The 10,717-nt window shown below is 43.3% G+C and overlaps 1 pseudogene; it reads left to right on the plus strand.

Annotated features, from left to right (window-relative positions):
• The first annotated feature begins 5,417 nt into the window (after window positions 1–5,417).
• Window positions 5,418–8,096, plus strand: LOC111148729 (annotated as a pseudogene).
• Window positions 8,097–10,717: the final 2,621 nt, after the last annotated feature.

The following is a 10,717-nucleotide window of genomic DNA, read 5'->3' on the forward strand; positions in this document are numbered from 1 at the left end:
TTGTGCTTTGGTAAAAATATTGCTTTAATTCTTGGTAAGTAAATGGAGTCTTAAAGCTTAAACCTCTGCCCTGGGCAAGGAACCAGAGGATGTCATTGTGCATAACTTCAAAGGCTGATAAGATGTTTAAGGTCGCCACTCTCTGAAAGAGTTCCTTTCTGTTAAGGCCAGCCAGAAACATCTGTGTGCTCCAGGTCCCACCGTGATTCTGACAAGAAGTAGAAGACCGTTTTCTTCACTGCGTGTCTGTTGAGATTCTCACTTGCATTCCTCTACCCCACAGAATATATTTTCTTTCTCTGTGCTCTGCAACGATCGCAGTGTGCTTGGGATGATGGATGTCCAGTAAGCATGATATTAAAAGCAGCACCTTTTCCATCTGGAGGAGTCAAAGGAGCAGTGGTAGGCGTTGTACCATTTCCATGTTTCCGTGTTGGTATGAAGCAGTCACCCAAGGACTTGGGGGCTCTTGATGTTTGAGGGATTAGGACCGGTGTAATATATAAGCTGGTGAAAAATTAAGCAAGCCATTTTCTCACTGTCTCTAGTCATCCGCCATTTAAAGCCAGTTGCTGACAGGATAGATGGGTTTAGCTCAGTGTCTACTGTTTGTCAAGGACATTTCCCTCTCTTTTTTCTCATTTTATCCCTGGGCCAGGCAGAATATGCTGATTTCTCTCTCTCAGCAGCAGACGTTTGGCACAGCAGATGCCCACAACCTGTGAAAGCAGGGGTGGAAGATTTTCAGTAAATTGTCCAGGAAATAAGGAAATACTGGCTCTGCTGCTGGAAACGTTTGCTGTTCACTGCGCATTCTCTCGCGCAGAATATCTTGCAGCCATAATACGTTTTTTTCCCCTACAGTTTGACTTTGCAAACGGAGGCCTGCACGGTCAAGTTTAGGAGGATAAGGCCTCGGAATAGAAGGGATGGAGTCCTGGAAATAATCCATTCATTTCATTTCATCATTCATTTCATCCACCCCCCCGGGGGCTGGATGGCGGAAATTGGATGCCTTGATGGCCAAAGGTGGTGGCCATTCTTCTGCGTCCCTGTAGCACAGCCCTTGGAGCTCCTCGGTGCTTCTCAGTGCCTGTGGGTTGCTTCATGCAGGTGTGATTTAGGTTTCTGGTGGCTGCTTGTAGTTCCCTCGTCCTTCATATGATTTCTTGGCTCTGAGGGTAGAGACAGAATTCTCTAGTCCTGCCTGGTGAAGCCCTTGTGCGTTTCTTGGTGGAGGGGCATCACGCTGTTGTCGCCTTCCATAGAAGGAGCCTCAGCCAGCCTGCCAGAAAAAAATGTGACGTAAAGGAAGACTTGGGAACCTCACAGTTTGAAGCTCCCATTTTCGCATTCCAGACTGATGCCCTCAGGCAGACTGGAGATAGCTTAATACAAGCATATTTGTAACACTCCCGTTCCAACCAGATCAAAGGGCAGAGAGCCCGCCTGGCTTGCAGCCTCCAAGATGAAAACTGGACTCTGGAACGGAGTGTGTGTGACTTGGCCATGCCTTGAATCCGGGAAGAAATACCAATTCTGTTATGGATATTTGAGCCATCAGATGGAGACTTTGAAGTCTCTTTGCCTATGATAAATTGGATTCGATGGCTTCCTCGCCCTGCCCTCACCTGGGACTCGTTGAAGATTGGGGGTTTCTTCTAAAGTGGTGCTTCTCTTTGGGGCTGTTGGGGAAAAAGATGAGGTGAGCGCACATGAGCCTGGGTAGGTGCTGGAAGTGCTGGTAGCCGGGGCAGGCTCCGCTTGGGGGCCAGATCTCCAGGGATGTTCCAGATGCTGCCGTGACTGGGGTGATGCGAGGAACTGAAGGTAGCGTTCGCTCCTCACACAGAATATGGAAATGTCGTCAGCTTTTTTCAGACTCTTAGATTCCATGAACTAGTAACATTTCAAAAGAAAATTTCTATTTTTTTTTTTTAAAGAAAGACTTTAAAAATTACCATTCTTTATCACTATAATTTCATCAAACAACCGACCTTTGAACCAACCCCCCCCCCCAAAAAAAAGAATCAGTGAGAATTTGATTTGGGGACAGAATCTTTCTTTAAATACTATGCATTTAGCATGACTTAAAAAAAAAATCCTAATACATTGTTACGATTTTCTTCATTTTGCCTCTGGCCAGTGAAAACTTTCTCACTAACCACTACTGGTCTGTGAACAGATATTTGGAAACTGAGTTAGGTATTTGAAAATTGTGTCAGGTTACGTAGATTACTTAATATATAGATAAATATACATACGTACTTATGTAGATATAACCTAAAAGAAAAATCATAATTATTACGGTAATAACATGTTTACATTATTAGGCTTTGAATTATAGAGTATTTTTACATATATTATCCCATATGATCAGTTAGTTTATGCCCTTAAAACATAAATTAGTCTTAATAGCCTGAGCTAAATAGAATTAATACTAGAAGGGAAATCTAGTGTTTAAATTGTTAGTGTCCTAGAGTCAAATATGAATAATTTTAAAAATTATCTACTGCTTTGATTTTTCTGTATCTCTTTTAGCCTGCTATGTTAGCAAGAATAAATAAGCAGCTAATACTATGATGGTGTGAGCACATCTTTATAACCGTATGTTTAGCCCACCCGGTACAGGTATGTATTTGTGATACTCGTTTGTTTGTTTGTTTGTTTTAAAGACTTTATTTATTTATTTGTCAGAGAGAGAGTGAGAGAGCACAAGCAGGGCAGAGAGGCAGAAGGAAAAGGGAGAAGCAGGCTCCCTACTGAGAGGGAGCCCAACATGGGGCTTAACCCCAGGACCCTGGGATCACAACCTGAGCCAAATGCTTAACTGACTGAGCCACCTTTATGATTTCTTTTTTTCTCTTCTTTTTTTTTTTTTTTAAGATTCTTTTATTTATTTACTTCACAGAGAGAGACACGGCGAGAGAGGGAACACAAGCAGGGGGAGTGGGAGAGGGAGAAGCAGGCTCCCTGCCTAGCAGGGACCCCTTTGTAGGGCTCTATCCCAGGACCCTGGAATCATAACCCCAGCCGAAGGCAGACGATTAACCACTGAGCCACCCAGGTGCCCCTATGATGTTTTCTTCTAATAAAAAATCAGAACATATATTCTGAGAAACAGAAATATACATGTGGGGAATAATAAAATTGTCAAAAATACAGTATGAGAAAATCTGAGGGATGCATGGGGGAGGCATTAAGGGGGAAGTGAGAGGAGGAGGAGGGAGGAAGAGAAGGTGGGCGAGTGAAAGAGAATTTTTATTCAGAGTAGGGGTGTTTCTAGTCTCAAACGTGTGTTTATTCTTTATTTTTTAAAAAGATTTTAAGAGACAGTGTGTGCACATGGGGGTGGGGTGACGTGCCCAAGCAGGACTCGATCGCAGGACTCTGGGATCATGACCTGAGCTGAAACCAAGAGTCAGATGCTTAGACCGAGCCCCCCAGGTGCCCCTCAAACTTGTATTTAATAACAAATATGTATTTTGACTTCTATTCAGGTGTCTCTGTCTTGAACATCTGAATATAGGTGTTTCTGATTTTGAATGTTCCCTTTGAACAAGATAACACAGCATTTTCCCTTTGCCAGCTTCTCCTTCTTGCTCTCCTAGGATTACAGGCTCCCTCGGGTTCCCTAAAGGAGGATGCTAGCTTTAGCGTTCTGCTTTGCAGGTGTTTCTCTGAAGCAAAACCTAGTGCAAGTCCTGTAGCCTAGTTGTTAAGCCGGCAGTCTTTCTTTTGAAGACCTTCTACCAAGCTAGCACTTCAATTAGGCATTAATTAATCAGTCAGCCAAAGGCTTCAGACAAGAGATCCTTCCACAAACAACTACTGGGCGCTTTCTCCATGTCAGCCTTGGTGTCAGGCAGGGGAGACACTAACAGAGCTCAAGATAAAATAGCATCTGCCTTTGGAGAGCTCATAGTCTACTGGGGAGAAAGACTAGGATACAACAAATAATTAGTTACAAATAGTGATTAATTCTGAATAGGAAACAAATGGGATGCTATTATTGATAAACTCGAGAGAAGCAATGTTGCAAACTAATCAGATCAAGAGAAAATTCCAACAACAACTGACAGTATTGTGTGTGTGTGTATATATGTATATACATGAAAAAGACAAAGATTTTGTGGTATATGGATATGATGTATTTATAACACAAAACATTATTTTAAGAAAGGAAACCATTGGGGGAAAAATCGTTAACTCTTAATCTTCTCATGGCGTCTATTTATTGAGTAATTCCTATGCAAAGCTGCAATTTGCTAGAGACTTACAGGGAGCAAAAGTCGCTCCAGTTGGAAGGGTAGATCCAGCTGGTCAACTTAACCAATCCCGTGGACGCTGCTGCATGACATAGCACGAGTGCTTTGACCAAATATCCCAGCATATCCATAAACTAAAAAAATTTTTTTTAAATCTTTTGGGGTTATAGTTACATGTCATTTTGCTCTCTCAGTAAAAAACAAAGTGGGTTAAAGCTTCTGCCTTTGGCTCAGGTTATGATCCCAGGATGCTGGGATTGAGCCCTGACTCGGGCTTTCTGCTTGGGGGGGGGAGGGACACCTACTCCCCCACCCCCCGCCACCGCACTCTGCCTGCCTCTCTGCCTACTTGTGATCGCTGTCTGTCATATAAATAAAAATCTTAAAAACAAAACAAACAAACAAAAACAAAAAAACAAACAAAAAAAACCCACCCCAAATCATCTAACATTTTATGAACTTCTATTCTGAATCAGTCCCCGAGCTTGCACTCAGAGAACATACACCCGATGGGAGAGCGGATAATTATACGCAAAGGTTGAATATAAAGTAGGAAGGGTTTGGTACAGGGGCAAAGCTGCAGGCAACAGAGGGAGAGCTTGGTTGGGGAGGGGGAGCCTGGCAAAAGATTTCTGGGATGGCATTTCCCACCACACCTTAGAGAGTGGGCAAGCATTAGACTTGTAGAGAGTGGCCGTGCCATGCACCTGTTCAGCCACCTTTATAAGCTCATGGGAATACCCATTAAGCCTCCTTTTCATATTAAAACTAACAACTCTTTGTTTCCGGAGGGCATGTGTCTTGTTAGGGAGCAATAATAATATATCAGTTTCCATCAAGTTGCGTTTTATCATCATAATGGTTACGGAGGAGGCTGCTTTTAGCTCCTGCAGTGCATTTTAATGTGTTGCAAGAAACATGGAAACTGACTAAAGGCATAATGGATCCATAATGGATGGGGAGCTGACGAGGCCACAAATGGGACACGCCATGGCTGGAACATGAAAGTGCTTCACTTGAAGTCAGAGGCAGCTTCTGCATTAGAAGGAGCTGATGAGCGCCGTCTGGTTTCACCCAACACTCCTAGGTGACGTGTGGGCAGACTCGCTGGTCTGCGTCTTCTGGTTGCTTTTGCCCTCAGAGTCTGTGATGGCGGCCCCAGCCTGCGAACCAGCAGAGGCTGGGAATGTGGGAGAAGAGGAAGCCCTGGGTCAGTGTGCGTGCGTGCAGCTTTCTGAAGAGCCTGTTAGCAGCGGAGGTGATCCGTTATGAGTGCTGTAAAGGGTACTTTCCTAAGAAAGAAAGAAAAGTTTGGGATTAAGGGTGAGCGTATTTTGGGAGCCAGGCAGGAAGGCCTGCTTTGCACCCGACCCTGGGAGAGGACAGGCATGGCCTTTGAGCTGTCAGCCCTGACCATTTCTGGAGCCTAGTCAGCTAAGTTGGTGTATCTTGGAGGTGGTTTTCGTAACTGAAACCAATAAATGCCAAACTAACCTTTTGCAGAACTTCTTTGGTGAGAAGAACCCATTTTTACTTTATGTCCTCACAGTGAACGTGTTCTAAATAAGGCCTGGCCCAATGTCTTATATTTTTTGGTCACCCCTGCAGCCCTGGGGGATGGGGGGCCCTCAGAGCCCTTAGTGAGTCCTTGTTGATCATGGACTAATGTGCTCAGGTATTTGCCAGAGAAAGTATTGCTAGAGAACTGCAGGCAGAAAGAGGCACTTGAATCCTTGAATCCAGAACTCCTCATTATATCAAGGCTCTGTCTTTAGAACACTAGTATTTCCCCCAAATACTGTTCAGTGCTATTTTTTTCCCATTGCATTTGGAAATGGTTGCCTTAAAACAAAATCATCTGTCTACTAGAACTGATCACCCAGTAGAATGAACTTTAGCCAATCCTGGTGTTTCTGATAAATTAGTCTTTCGTTGGGTGTTGGGATTTTTTTGGGGGGGGGGTCTTTCCCCGATTCTTGAGTTTGGGAGCGAGTGAGTTACAGTACATTTTGATTCGTTTTTAATCCATCAAAATCAAGTTAGTTATAAGTGATGGAAGAGCTCACTTTGTGGAGTCCAGGCTGCCTGGAGACATCAGCCACATGCCAAAAGCTTGTTTGTTGCCCAGCAACCTTGCCGTAGGAATAGATTTTCTGCCACCGGCTCCCTTTTTAGTCGAGGTGCAATCTATTAGCATGACTGTTCGAGTCCAGAGAACTGGAGCTGGAGTTTAACTGGAAAGAATGGTCAGAGTTTTTTTGTTTTTGTTTTCGAATAACCAGACATTGTGTTTCTGGCTTCTAAGCACCACTGCTAATTTCACTGACTTCTAAATAAAGACTTAGAGTTTATTAATATCACTGAATGTGGCTGAAGCTGAAGAGGTCAGCCTGCTCGGCCCATGAGGATGCTCAGTGCTTCATTTCGGTAGAAACTGTTGCGCAGGGAATGGGTGGGCACCCTGAGCACCCAAGTGGAATGTGGACCAGATAAGACGACTGGGTTGGCCCCCAAACTTTTTTCTCATGAGGTCGTCTGGCAGCTCCCGCTTTCTGAAACTTACTGTCCGCCTGCAGAAGCTGTATTTTCTTCAGGTATTTGCCATCTTGCTCTGATTGAAAAGTGGCTGTGTATTCCTTCCTTTTATCCTTCAATCAAAGAGTGTCTTTTCTCCTTTTGTAGCTAAATACTTCACCCGCAGGATTGACGGTTTCCATCTACCAGGGGAGTGTGCCTTACTGTCAGCTCTATTGTTTTGCTTACCCTCTTAATGTAATAGCTTTGGGTTGTAGCAAGGGAAGATGATGGCTAAGCCCAGCGTCTGGTGGCTGGAGTTATTTGCCTCTGCTGAAATGCAATTTTAATAATGGATTGTATCAGCTCAATGTGTTTTCTTGCCCCTTTGTAAAAGAAAGGAAGCTCTCAGAGCATTAACCCATTGGAGGCTGGAAAAATCAAAGTCGCCAGGAACCACTTAATTAAATGACACTTGCATCTCAAATAAGAAAGCTTGCAAACAGGCTGCAGAAATTCTCTGGACAGGAGAGGAGGGTGTTGTTCCTTTTTCAGGGAGTGGGCATTAGCCACCTTATCGATCCCACTCTTTTTAAGGGCCAAATGTAGGAAAGTACAGTTTGTGATTTGCCAGAGAAATGAGAGAACCTGATAAAACCATGACTAACTCAATAAAACAGTCTCGGAATGCATTGCTTTATTTGTTCCAGTCATTCTAAACTTTATTCATTATGATAACTCAGGTATTTGGGTTTATATTTTCCAAGTAATCTTAGAATATACCTGACATAAGGGACCTTCGAACCTTAGAAAGCATAAATTGAGTGCCCAGTTTTACAAAGGGAACCAGTGAGTCTCTTTCCTGGAACTGCCTGTGGAGGTGGCAGCCATCTCTTACTCGGCATCACGACGGTCTTCAGACCTCTAGTGAAGTCCAAGATCGGTAAGAAGAGGACCAAGAAGTTCATCCGGGACCAGTCAGAGTGGTATGTCAAAATTAAGCACAACTGTCAGAAACCCAGAGGCACTGACAATAGGGTGCGCAGAAGATTCAAGGACCAGATCTTGATGCCCAGCGTTAGTTTCGGGAGCAACAAGGAAATAAAGCACATGCTTCCCAGTGGCTTCTGGAAGTTCCTTGACCACAGTGTCAAGGAGCTTGAGGTGTGGCCGATGTGCAACAAATCTCACCATGCAGAGATTGCTCACGGCGTCTCCTCCAAGAACCCCATAGACGTTGTGGAGAGCTCAGCCCAGCTGGCCATTGGAGTCACCAATCCCAATGCTGGTTTGTGCGGTGAGGAAGATGAATAGACAGCTTATGTGCAGGTTGTATGTGTTAATAAAACCTTAAAACTATGAGAAGAAAAAACCCACCCAGAACAAAACAAAGGAAACCAGCGAGGTATAGAAGTTTACTCTGGGATGCATAGCTTTGTTGAGAATGAAAAACAGGGACCAAAACCCTGACCATTGGACTCCTAACAGCAACACCACCCAAACGATGTATTTGTAATGATATGCAGGAGAAGCACCTACTTCTCTAGTTTGCATTTCATTACTATATCCAACAAATATCAAGGCACACTGACTGTGTGTGTGCATGCATTAGGCTAGGTGCTGGGGAAAGACAAGATCTTTACCTTCTTGCAGTTACACGTAGAGGTGGAGGAACCCCCTCGTTGACACTGAAATAGGTAAGGAAAGTACAGGTTGAGGTAAGTACCTAGCTGAGACCCAAGGGGAACACAGGAATGCTGGTGACAGTTAGATAACAAAGTCTCGAGTACTTGACTTTTAACTGTATCTGTTACAGTACTTAACTCTTTGGGAACCCCTGTATTCTTACCACTAACAAACTAGGTTGGATAAAACTTGAAACCTCTGGAAGTGTTCATTGTCATCATTAACATTGTATCGTAATGGAGAGATCTGTCTGGCTTAGGTGGTGAGCTTCCCACGACACAATGGGCGTACAAAATCTACACTGAGGGGCGCTTGGGTGGCTCAGTGGGTTAAAGCCTCTGCCTTTGGCTCAGGTCATGATCCCAGGGTCCTGGGATCGAGCCCCGAGTTGGGCTCTCTGTTCAGTGGGAAGCTTGCTTCCTCTCTCTCTGCCTGCCTCTCTGCCTACTTGTGATCTCTGTCTGTCAAATAAATAAAATCTTAAAAAAAAAAAAAAAAAACTACACTGATAGCCATCTTAGAGCTCTTCCATTCGTAGATACTGTGACTCTGCCGCGTCAACCATCCATCCATCCAGTTCCTTCATGTTGCTAAATACTTGTTAGACATTTCCAAACTAACTGTTGAAAATTTATGCCCAGCAAAAATATTTTCAAGACCCAGGTGGACATACTTCTCTAGAGAACTATGCCATACAAATTTCTGTTAGCAGCTGTCTTGGGACATTTTATCCTAACAAATTTGATTTTTAAAGTCCTAAAGCTCATTCTTTTTCTTTCTAACTGGTTGCATTAGTGTCCCAGGCAACTTTATGTGCAAGATTTTTGTTTGTTTGTTTTTGCATTCAGTACTATGAAAGTCCAGTGTGAGGCTTTGCCTTGGGTTTGGGTCTGTATTAAGCGGGTCTCTTAGAGGGCAGTGGTAAAAACTAATTGACTTGGCCAAGGGTGGCATCTGTGTTTAGGGTCTTGATCTTACCACATACCCCACGGTTATTTGTTGCTGGCTTTGCCACTCTCTCTCTCTCTCTGTTTCCTTAGAAATATCCCAGATCCCGAAATCTGCTATAAATTTACTGTGGATGGATTTTGCATTTCCCTCCACTCCCATGCTGCACACACCACTTGGAAGAAATGAAGTGAGAACACAACTAAAAGTGTTTATCCTGCTGTTCTTTGCATTTTCTTTGTTCTCCAGATACATTGTGATATCTGGAGATCAGATTTCATAGACAAGTAGAAACAGCTGGGGGCACTTGTTTTTGTAATTTCATGTTAAATTCATTTCCTTAAAAATCTGTCTTGAGAGGAGTTTTCTTTAGACTTTCCTCCCATTTTGGTGTGTTTCTCTTTTTTTTCCCCATAGGGTTTATTTTGTTTTTAGTCTAAGAAGACACAGCCATGGTGGACTGTCCCTAATGTGCCTCTCTCTGTCACCCCTTGAGTGTCCCCTGGGATGCTTTCTGAACATAGAAGGTTTGCTCTGTGCTAAGCACTCTGGGGATGATTTAACTCAGTAAATACCTTCACTCAGTCCCAGGGGCAAGTAATGCCATTATTCCCATTTGGCTGGAAACAGGCTCAGAAAGTTTAATCCATTTTTAAAAAAGATTTTATTTATTCATTTGAGGGAGAGAGAGAGAGAGAGAGAGAGAGCGCACTTACGAGTAGAGGAAGGGGCCGAGGGGGAGGGAGAGGGAGAGAATCTTAAGTAGACACCTGCCCACTGTGGAGCCCAAGACAGGGCTTGGTCTCATGACCCTGAGATCATGACCTGAGCTGAAACCAAGAGTTGGATGCTTAACTGACTGAGCCACCTAGGCACCTCAAAAGTTTAATCAGTGTTTAAGCCAAAGTCACACAATGTAGGTGGAGAGCAAGACCGAAGCTGTATTTATATAATTCAAAAATCTTTCTCTTGCTGTTGTTCCTAGCTGTAATTCCCCCTTTATTTCTCCATTCTAGGAACCCCCCCTTTTTCTTTTAATCTGTGACAGAGTTCTTAAAATAAAAAGGGGGAAGTGATTTGCATATTATTTTCATTAGACCAAGTATTTTCTATGTGCGTTTTGCAGAATACTAGCCTGCAAGATGTTTAAGAAGAGTCTTGCATCAAATTAATTTGGTCAAAACTGCACATTACATCCCCTTCTGGGAAATTCTGAATTCAGCTTTGCATATTAAGAAGTCTGAAATGTACTTCAGCAAAAAAGTATTTTTATTTTAAAATTTTATTGTTATTTAATTTTC

This window comes from Enhydra lutris, unplaced genomic scaffold (genome assembly GCF_002288905.1).
Source record: "Enhydra lutris kenyoni isolate GAN:26980312 unplaced genomic scaffold, ASM228890v2 scaffoldscaffold20, whole genome shotgun sequence".
NCBI lineage: Eukaryota > Metazoa > Chordata > Mammalia > Carnivora > Mustelidae > Enhydra > Enhydra lutris.